This window comes from Herpailurus yagouaroundi, unplaced genomic scaffold (assembly GCF_014898765.1).
Source record: "Herpailurus yagouaroundi ecotype Mexico unplaced genomic scaffold, PumYag 391, whole genome shotgun sequence".
Classification (NCBI taxonomy): domain Eukaryota; kingdom Metazoa; phylum Chordata; class Mammalia; order Carnivora; family Felidae; genus Herpailurus; species Herpailurus yagouaroundi.
In genome coordinates, this window is record NW_024412608.1 from 633,288 (window position 1) to 643,080 (window position 9,793).

At 41.6% G+C, this 9,793-nt stretch overlaps 1 long non-coding RNA gene and 1 pseudogene across 2 annotated transcripts; both read right to left on the bottom strand.

The window, feature by feature from the left end:
* Positions 1–306: 306 nt before the first annotated feature.
* LOC121022307 (serine/arginine repetitive matrix protein 1-like) lies at positions 307–3,455 on the bottom strand (annotated as a pseudogene).
* Positions 3,456–5,985: 2,530 nt separating this feature from the next.
* Positions 5,986–9,760, bottom strand: LOC121022309 (uncharacterized). Of its 2 annotated transcripts, none has more exons than XR_005786898.1 (3): positions 9,630–9,760; positions 6,569–7,000; positions 5,986–6,029 (listed from the first exon to the last, which is right to left on the bottom strand). It is a non-coding gene; the product is annotated as an uncharacterized LOC121022309 (long non-coding RNA). The 2 variants fall into 2 exon arrangements; XR_005786897.1 differs by having other exon boundaries at positions 8,457–9,760.
* Between the last annotated feature and the right edge of the window lie 33 nt (positions 9,761–9,793).

The window sequence follows — 9,793 nt, forward strand, 5'->3', positions numbered from 1 at the left end:
GGTGATGTAAAAATGTTTATTGTTTTAGGGTAGTACATTACACAGCATGACATAAATAACTAATACAGTGGGCATCTTTGTTTTATCCATCTTTTCACCATCAAATATAATTGCTATTTTATTTTTGTTTTATTTTTTGTTAGATTCCTTTAGTTAAGGAAATTTCCTTTTATTCCTAATTTCTTTAGAGTTTTATTTTAAACATATATAGATGTTGGGGCACCTGGGTGGCTCAGCTGGTTAAGCATCTAACTCTTGGTTTCAGCTCAGGTCATGATCAGTGGTGGCTTAATGGACTGAGCCACCCAGGAGCCCTCTCCCCTCCGTATTAACATCGCAGACTTCAACTTAGCATTTATTACAACAAATGTTATAAAGTTCAAACACATTTTTGCTATTTCAGTATTGAGTTGCATACAGACCAAATAAACTTTACATAATGACAGACATTTCCATCTATGACTGAAGACACTTGAGCCTTCCACATTGATCTCAGGGCCTACACAGGTGATTTTAAAGTTATCAAGGTTATCCTCAGCTTTACTTTAAGTCTCCTTAGTCTCTGGCTCTGCTCCTCGTTCTTCCTGTGCTGATGTGGCTGTGGGAACAGCAATGGCTGCAGGAATTAAAATAGCTGTAGCAGCTGCAGCCATAGCCTCTTCCTTCTGTTTTTTTCCTACTTGTTTTGCTCCTTTTATCCTTTTGTGGTTCTTGTCCTTTTTTTCTTTCTTTCTCTTTCTTTTTTTTCATTTCTATACCCTTCTTTGGAATTCCTTGCCAGTGATGGGTCTGATGGTAGGCTTTTAGTCTTTTTGATCCATAACAAAGGTGACGTGCTTAGGGTGACTTAAGACTGGACAGGGAATGGAGGTGCTTGGGGTTTTTAGCTACTGGCTCAGGAGACTGAGTCAAATTGGGGTAAGGACTTGAGGTCTGCAGAGCTGGAGACCACCAGGAGATGGAATGCTGTTCCCAGGTAGATTGGCTCAGGGAAGACCTTTTCCTATGCTTTGATACCAATGCAAAGTCTCGTGGTGACTTCTTTGAGAGGTGAAGAATGGGAGCCCCTGTGCTTTGGGTGGACATAGTGATGCCCTTTTTTAAGATGTGGAGAAGAAGGGTATCTCCTGTGCTTTAGAGGAGACCATTCTTGGGAATGTTGAATACTGATGTGGGGTAGGAGAAGGGGGTGCTTCCTTTTGTAGTGTTATGAAGACCAGCACCTCTGAGGAGGAGGAGAGAGAAGGAAAATGTATTCCTTTACTGGGTGATGTGGAGGGACTTCCTCTACTTCAAGGAAACCCTCTTCCTTCCCCTTTTGCTTTCGTGGTGAGAAAGGCGTTCCTCGAAGTCACCTACCTCACCATTTCTCAAATGGGACCTCTTCAGTAAGTAACTCATCATTATTTTCTGAAGAGGAGGAACAGAGTCAGATGAAGACTGCTGGTTTTGTCATCTGGTTTGGTGTCTCTACTGCACAGAATCTGCAGCAGCCGTTTCGCCACCGTTACGGTGTTTAGATTCAGAAAATTCTACTTTTCTCCACTTCGGGGCTGGCGAGAGGGCCTCTTTGCTTATTACCTTTATATTTTGTCACTACCTGAAGTTCTCCTTGGAGATACAGAAACACGAGTTTTTCTGATATAGCCTGGCTGCTGGGGTGTTGGAGAATGATGAATTTTTGGCGGTGGAGTTGCTGGAGGTGTTGGCCGGTGTCTTCATGTTGGAGGGCTTGCTGAAGGATATAACCTACAAGTTTTTGAGGGACCTGGATGCTCTCTTGGGAGGCTTCTTTCTGATTGGACAAGACAAAGTGTACAATGAGCTACTCCTAGACAAGGATGCTGATGAATCCTTTTTTGTGTCTCACTGGAGAGCTTTCCCTTCTAAGCCTTGGTGGAGTTCTTCAAGGAAATAGACTGCCACCTCCTCAGGCATGGCGGTCTTCTAGATGAATATAATCGTGATGGGATCTGTGCACCCTCTAGGTGGAGTATGAGGAGAGTGAGATCTTGGTCAAGTCGTCTTTTTTTCCTTTTCCTTTCCTCCCCCACCCCTCTGAAAAGTTTCATAGGCTCTGGTACAGGTTTCGGCAGGGGAACTTTAGGATGTCACCAGTAGAAGTGGTGACTTGTACTGAAGGTTCTTTTTATTGTTCCTAAAGGTTCTGAGAGTGCTGGAGTTTTCTATTTTCCTGGAGCAAGGAAGGACTCTTGGTCCTTGGCTCTTGGTTCTGATGGGGAGATTGAACATGACTACACGTTATCTCATGACTGGGCAGGATTGTCTTCTAGGGAAAGGAGACATGGATTAGAGTCTTTCTGGGTTTCAAGAAGCATTCTCTCCCTTTTCTCTCTACTTTTTCTTTTTTTTTAATTTTTTATGTTTATTTATTTATTTTTTTAATTTTTTTTTCAACATTTATTTTGGGGACAGAGAGAGACAGAGCATGAACAGGGAAGGGGCAGAGAGAGAGGGAGACACAGAATGGGAAGCAGGCTCCAGGCTCTGAGCCATCAGCCCAGAGCCCGACGCTGGGCTCGAACTCACGGACCACGAGATTGTGACCTGGCTAAAGTCGGACGCTTAACCGACTGCGCCACCCAGGCGCCCCTAATTTTTTATGTTTATTTTTGAGAGAGAGAGAGAGAGAGAGTGTGGGGGTGTGTGTGTGTGCGCGCATGCGCATGAGTTAGGGAAGGGCAGAGAGAGAGAGGGAAACACAGAATCCAAAGCAGGCTCCAGGCTCTGAGCTGTCAGCACAGAGCCCAATGTGGGGCTGGAACTTGTGAACTGTGAGATCGTGACCTGAACTGAAGTAGAGTGCCTAACCGACTGAGCCACCCAGGCGTCCCTCAGCTGCTTTTTCTTATCTCTCTTATCTTTGTTTTCATCTTGCTTTTTCATAGATGCCTGTTTTTCATTCTGTCTCTGTTTTATTTCTTCTTTAGGTCTGGGAAAGCAGATGGTCTTGTAGGATGATGGGCCACAGTTCTCCCATAAACTTAACTCTCTAGCACTTTATTTTCCATTCAAAAGCTCCATCAGTAGAAGGATGATTCAAAATCATCCATCAGATGATTTTCATAATTCTGGGTTCTGGATTCTCCAAATATACCCAAGGGAGTTGGGCCAGAGCCACAATGGGATGCTCACTCTGCTATAACCTAATAAAGTGACAGTACTATGTACTTCAGGTGCAAGGAATATCTTCCATTTTGGTTCAGTACTTCACTTCCAATCGATTGGCTCAACTCAATTATAACATTCTCATCAAACCCAAGGATTTCTTTTACTCATTTTGTTCTCCAAGCCTTTGTAACTTCCAAATTTATTTTGCTCATATCTGTCAATTTTTCTAGGCATATTGCACATTTCAGCTACTTTAGTAGCTTCTGTTTGTTGCTGAAGCAAAGATCTTACTTTGCACTTGTTCTGCAGAATTGCAGGGTCATGTTGTTCTGACACCACTCCCCTATTCCAAAGTGCACCAGGCTAGATCTTTATGAAGTTATTTTATATACTTAATATATAATTTATATTTATTTAGTGTATATTTTAATTGGTTTAAAGCCACTTAATATATTAATATAATTATATATTAACTTACAGTAACATTTTTATGGTAACAATTTTAATTTTTTTTTTAAAACAATTTGTTTAAAGTTTATTTATTTTGAGAAACAGCATCAGCAGGGGAGGGGCAGAGAGAGAGAGAGAGAGAGAGAGATTGAGAATTTCAAGCAGGCTGCATACTGTCAGTGCAGAGCCCAATGTTGGGGCGCAAACCCAAAAACCATGAGATCATGATCTGAGCCAAAGTCAAGATTTGGATGTTTAACCGACTGAGGCACCCAGGTGCTCCTAATTTTTTTAAGATTGTATTTTTAAGTAATCTACACCCATCTATCTCTATACCCAATGTGGAGTTCAAACTTACAACCCAGAGATCAAGAGTTACATGCTCTACTAAGCCAGCCAGGTGCCCCTATGAATTGGTCTTTTAAACTTAAAGTGATGGAGAAAATGCTAATAATGCAGAAAAACTTAAAAGTCTGTGGTGACTGCAGCTATTACATTGTGATTAGCACAAAAAAATTTAAGGAAAATTCTTCCAGTATTAGAAAAGTATTTAATCTACTTCAGCAAAGAAGTTCTCACAACTTTGACAAACAAGTGAAATTGTGACATACATCTTGAATGGTTCACTTTCATCTCATTAAACGTAAGGATCAACCAACATTCATTTTGGAACTACACTGTTGATCAATTGCAACTGTAGGTAGGCTACAGATAGAAGAGTTAAATATATGGCACAAAAACAGACACTCAGATCAATGGAACAGAATAAAGAACCCAGGAATGGACACACAATGTATGGCCAACTAATCTTTGACAAAGCAGGAAAGAATATCCAATGCAATAAAGACAGTCTCTTCAGCAAGTGGTGCTGGGAAAACTGGACAGCGACATGCAGAAAAATGAACCTGGACCACTTTCTTACACTATACACAAAAATAAACTCAAAACGGATGAAAGACCTGAACGTAAGACAGGAAGCCATGAAAATCCTTGACGAGAAAGCACGTGAAACCTCTTTGACCTTTGCCTCAGCAACTTCTTACTCAACACGTCTCCAGAGGCAAGGGAAACAAAAGCAAAGATGATCTATTGGGACCTCATTAAATAAAAAATCTTCTGCACAGCTAAGGAAACAATCAGCAAAACTAAAAGGCAACCGACGGAATGGGAGCAGATATTTGCAAACGACCTATCAGATAAAGGGTTGGTATCCAAAATCTGTAAAGAACTTATCAAACACCCAAAAACCAAATAATCCAGGGAAGAAATGGGCAAAAGACATGAATAGACACATCTCCAAAGAAGACATCCAGATGGCCAACAGACACATGAAAAAATGCTCAACTTCACTCATCAGGGAAATACAAATCAAGACCGCAATGAGATACCACCTCACACCTGTCAGAATCGCTAACATTAACAACTTAGGCAAGAACAGATGTTGACAAGGATGCGGGGAGACAGGGGATATCTTTTGCACTGCTGGTGGGAATGCAAACTGGTGCAGCCACTCTGGAAAACAGTACAGAGGTTCCTCAATTAAAAATAGAACTACCCTATAACCCAGCAATTGCACTACTAGGTATTTATCCAAGGGATACAGGTGTGCTGTTTCGAAGGGGTACATGCACCCCAATGTTTATAGCAGCACTACAGACAATAGCCAAAGTATGGAAAGAGCCCAAATGTCCATCAATGGATGAATGGATAAAGAAGATGTGGTATATATATATATACACAAAGGAGTATTACTCGGCAACCAAAAGAATGAAATCTTGCCATTTGCAACTACGTGGATGGAACTAGAGGGTATTATGCTAAGTGAAATTAGAAAGATAAATATCACATGAATTCACTCATATGAGGACTTTAGGATACAAAACAGATGAACACAAGGGAAGGGAAGCAAAAAGAATATGAAAACAGGGAGGGGAAAAAACATAAGAGACTCTTGAATATGGAGAACAAACAGAGGGTTACTGGAGGGGTTGTGGGAGGGGGCATGGGCTAAATGGGTAAGGAGCATTATGGAATCTACTCCTGAAATCATTGTTGCACTATATGATAACTAACTTGAATGTAAATTTAAAAATACTAATAGTAAATAAAAGGAATTCAATATGAAAAAAAATGAAAGTAATATTAAAGAGTATAGTGTATTTTATTTAGAAGTTATGGGCTACAACCCTTTATACAGGCATACCTTGGAGATATTGGGGGTTTGGTTCCAGACCACTGCAAAAAGCAAATATTAAAATAAAATAAAGCGAGGCGCCTGGGAGGCTCAGTCGGTTGAGCGTCCGACTTCAACTCAGGTCACAATCTCACGGTCCGTGAGTTCGAGCCCCGCGTCGGTCTCTGGGCTGATGGCTCAGAGCCTGGAGCCTGCTTCTGATTCTGTGTCTCCCTCTCTCTCTGTCCCTCCCCCGTTCATGCTCTCTCTCTCTCTGTCTCAAAAATAAATAAAAACGTTAAAAAAAAATTAAAAAAATAAAATAAAGCAAGTCATATGAATTTTTTGGTTTCCTACCTAGTACATATAAAAGTTTTATTTAAATAAATAAATAAAAGTTATATTTACATCATACTGTAGTCTATTAAGTATGCAATAGCATTATGTCTTTTAAAAAGTATATACCTTAATTAAAAAATACTTTATTGCTAAAAAATGCTGAGGTTTCATGGAGTTATAATCACTGATCACAGATCACCATAACAAATATCATAGTTTTAAAAGTTTGACATATTGTGAGAACCACCAAAATGTGACACATAGAGATAGGAAGTGAGCAAATGCTGTTGGAAGATGGCTGACAGACTTGCTCAATGCAGGACTGTAATTTATAAAAGTTGTAAAACACACACACACACACACACACACACACGCTCAATCACTTACCTTCCCCCAGACACACACACACACACACACACACACACACACACACACACACACACACGCTCAATCACCACTCCTGACAGCTGGCACCTTCCCCCAGACAGGTAGTCATTAACCATTTATCAGCATTCCACTCCTGACAGCTGGCAGCCAGCCATGGCACTTAACGATTCTCCAAAGTGTTCGATCCCAAAACATGCTCTTTCCAGGGTGCTCTAGCCAATGATTGAGATGGCAGGACTAGTGGGGTCTCGTCATTTCTGACCATTGTAGAACTCTTCCATGAACAATCTTTATGCTGGAGCTCTCTTTTTAGCTGGCTAAGACTTTCTCAGCATTACACTGCAGTTTTAAACTCCTCCTACATAATTATTCTCCTTTCCTGCTCTTTCCTAAAGTATCAGATTGTATCTTGGCCTGAAGACTTTTCCTACTCCTTCTTTTATCTTTCATAGGAATTTTCCCAGTAAATCTCTTGCATTTCTAACTCCTTTTTGGTGTCTGCTTCTTGTAAGAACCAAACTAGGAGAGAAAAAAAAAAAAAAAAAAAAAAAAATAAATCTAATAAACACCAAAAAGTAAAAAGAAAAAAAAAAAAAAAAAAAAAAAAAAAGAAACAACCCAAGTAACCAGCAACAGGTAAATGGATAAACTTTAAAAAGTGAAAAAGAGGGGTTCCTGGATGATTAAGATGGTTGGGTGTCTGACTGTTGAATGATTTCAGCTCAGGTCATGATCTCATGGTTTGGGGGATCAAGCCCCAAGTCAGGCTCTGCGCTGACAGCGAGGAGCCTGCTTGGGATTCTCTCTCTCCCTCTCTCTCTCCCTCTGTCCCTGTCCTGCTCATGCTCTCTCTCTCAAAATAAACATTTAGGAAAAAAAGAAAAGCATACAAATTTATTAAAAAAACAAAAAACAACCCCTAAAAAGTGAAAAAAGATAATGCTAATAGTGCAGATTAAATTTAAGAATATTCCTTATCTGTAACTATTACATTATGGACAGCACAAAAAAATTTAAAAATGAAAATACTTCCAGTATTGGAAAACTATTGTCTCTTTCAGTAAAAAATACTATTCAGCACTTTAAAAGGAACAGACTGGGGCGCCTGGGTGGCGCAGTCGGTTAAGCGTCCGACTTCAGCCAGGTCACGATCTCGCGGTCCGTGAGTTCGAGCCCCGCGTCAGGCTCTGGGCTGATGGCTCGGAGCCTGTTTCCGATTCTGTGTCTCCCTCTCTCTCTGCCCCTCCCCCGTTCATGCTCTGTCTCTCTCTGTCCCAAAAATAAATAAAAACGTTGAAAAAAATAAAAAAAAAAAAGGAACAGACTGCTCATATACACAACATGAATGAATTTAAAAAGAAATTAGTATGCTGAGCAAAAACTCGGAAAGCCCAAAAGAGTACATACTTTATGATTCCATTTATATGAAGTTCTAGAACAGTCAAGGGGATGGAATGGACAATAGGCTGGGAAGGGGCACAAGAGAGCATTCTGGGATGATGGAAATGTTCTATATCTTAATAGGGGTATGATTTCATGAGTGTATGCATTTGTCAAAATTCATCCAACTATGCATTAAGATCTATTCTCTTCACTAGGTAGGTTACCTCTCAATACAAAAGTATGAAAGTTCTTCTTGTGATGATGTAAGATTTGTTATTCTGTTCTTGTAGATCTGTCTGTCCATTTCTGCTCTATATACTTTGCAGCTATATCATTATATATCTTCAAATTTAGAATATTGTTGGTGAGTGGAAACTTTTCCGCTCTTCTACTTAGATACATGACAGTGTCCTCCACACTCATTCCTTCTATTATATTCTAATCTTCCACTTGCCGTGCTTCGGTATGGAGTCTTGTCTTGCTGTTTGGGGTCAGGCTTACACTAAATCCCGAAAGGGGCACCTGTGGCCATAGAACCATCTGCATGCGAATGACTAGAAGTCCCTATTCTGGTCACTTGGGGCGTCCATACCTTATGAGCTTCTAGCTCTGGCTTCTGCTCAGAATCCAGCCAGCATCTGTTCCAGTGTGCAAAGTAAGTCTTAGCCAAAACAAAGAACAGCCTGAAGGAGGTGGGAAAGTGGGGGATTTTGCAGGTGCTCACACTCCAGCCCTGTCAACAAGAAAGGCTTGGTAAAAAAGGGTTCAGGGGCACTGGCTCAGTAAGGAGAGCCTGCCACTCTTTATCTTGGGGTCATGAGTTCAAGCCCCACGATGGGTGTAAAGCTTGGTAGAAAGAAAGAAAAAGAAAGAAAGAAAGAAAGAAAGAAAGGAAGGGAGGAAGGAAGGAAGGAAGGAAGGAAGAAAAAGGAAGGAATGAAGGAAAGAAAGAAAAGATTAAAAAACAGGGCTCAGACCTTGGAGATACGTAGGTTCTAGTTATCACTATACCTTAACTTCATGGTGGCTATGGCTGGTTGTAGGGCTGGGGCTGAAGGAGGCTGAAGGATAGGGAGGTGAGGGTAGGAGCAGCCTCAGACTGAGGTAGTAGGGACTTAGACTTCAACACACCTATTTTAAGGCTAGGCCTCTCTTACAGCCACCTGACGTAGAGGGTAGTCACCATTTGAAATGCCCAAATACCAAGTGGGAGCTGTTGATGGGGTGTGTTTGTGGTTAGTGTTTGGCGTTTGCAGCCTTCAACCCCACCACGATGAAGGGGATGGAACCAACCAGCGAACACCTGGTTTCTACACCTACACTACCACTCACTGTTTGGTGGGCCAGGCCCCACCCAACTCTGGACTTTTATTGGTCAAACCAAGAAAAAAACCCATGTGGTAACTAGAAGCCTCCTTCGGATTGGTTGATTGCTGCTAGCGCTCAAGTCAATCAAAGTAGAACATACCTCAGTCCTTCCCAGTCTCTGGCTCCCAGGGGAGCCATGTTAGATTAACAGATGCAAACCTTGCCTCTGTTCTGAGATTGCCACACAATAACATCTTCTGCTTTCCTCTTCAGACGCCGTCTCCTCCTAAAGTGTTATTTCAATGAATGAAAATGCGCTTTTTTTTTTCCTACAAAACGAGCTGGTTCATTGGTGTAATGTGAGAAGTGTGCATTTAGGCGGTGAAGCGCGAAGCTGGCGAAGAGGTGCCCTGTTCTGCCCGCCAACCCTCTAAACCTTCAAAGATTTAGTACTCACTCCCACTATCCAGAGACGCTCATCTCGGGTTTCCCGCAGCCAGAGGGGAGTTTGAAGGCCTTTTGGCCCCTGGCGGTCCCTGTAGCGTCCCTAGTTACCGAGCCCTTAGTAACCGCCCGCCCCAAGGAGCCGCCCGGTTGCCGGAGGCCGAGCCAGCTTCCCCA